General features: G+C 30.0%; 1 non-coding gene across 1 annotated transcript; it reads right to left on the bottom strand.

Moving 5' to 3' along the window:
• Positions 1-344: 344 nt before the first annotated feature.
• Positions 345-452, bottom strand: LOC120852405. Its single transcript, XR_005718574.1, has one exon. It is a non-coding gene; the product is annotated as a U6 spliceosomal RNA (small nuclear RNA).
• Positions 453-770: the final 318 nt, after the last annotated feature.

Here is a 770-nt window from a genome sequence, read left to right as displayed (position 1 = left end):
ACTTAGATCTTTTCCAGCTCTTTAGAATTCTAGAATTTCAATACTTTAAAAAATCAATTTAGTTGAAATATAATTTACATATAATAAAAAGCATTTCAAGTGTTTGACAAATTTATACTATAATCAAGTTATAGACCATTTCTGTCACCCCAAAATGGAATTTCAATTTCCATCATAGCTCCCCTCATGCCCCTCTGCAGCAAATTCCCCTGAATGAGGCAACCACTGATCTGCTATCTATTGCTATAGATTCAATTTTTCCTATTTCCAGATTTCATCTAGATGGAATGTTACAATATATACTCTTTCTAGTTTATTATTTTTTAACATGGTAAGATATGTATAACAAAATAGAAGAATTCTTCATAAGTTTGTGTTGTCTTTGCACAGAGGTCATGCTAATCTTTCCTGTATAGTTCTAGTTTTAGTATACATGGTGCCAAAGTGGGCACAGTATGTAAAACACAGTATATAAAGACTTCTTTCATACATGGTTTTCTTGCTTTTGCATTGTATAATATTTTTGTGATTTACTCCTCTTATTGCCTGTTCAAGATATTTTAAATGTATTTTTAAAAGCCAACAGTGTTTTTAGACCGGATACTTTTTTGAATACCACCATTCAAATATTAAAAAGTTAAATAAACTTGAGTGATTTCATTATTTCACATAGGATCTGTTTATTAGCAAAGAAAAGGTTCCCATGCTATTTATTTTCAGAATCAATTGCTTTCACAAGTGAAAATGTAATGGTGCTCCATATAAGGATG

The sequence above is a fragment of the Oryx dammah genome, unplaced genomic scaffold (assembly GCF_014754425.2).
Source record: "Oryx dammah isolate SB20612 unplaced genomic scaffold, SCBI_Odam_1.1 HiC_scaffold_25, whole genome shotgun sequence".
Taxonomy (NCBI): domain Eukaryota; kingdom Metazoa; phylum Chordata; class Mammalia; order Artiodactyla; family Bovidae; genus Oryx; species Oryx dammah.
Note: the sequence above shows the minus strand (reverse complement) of the source record. Positions and strands in the feature narration are given on the sequence as shown.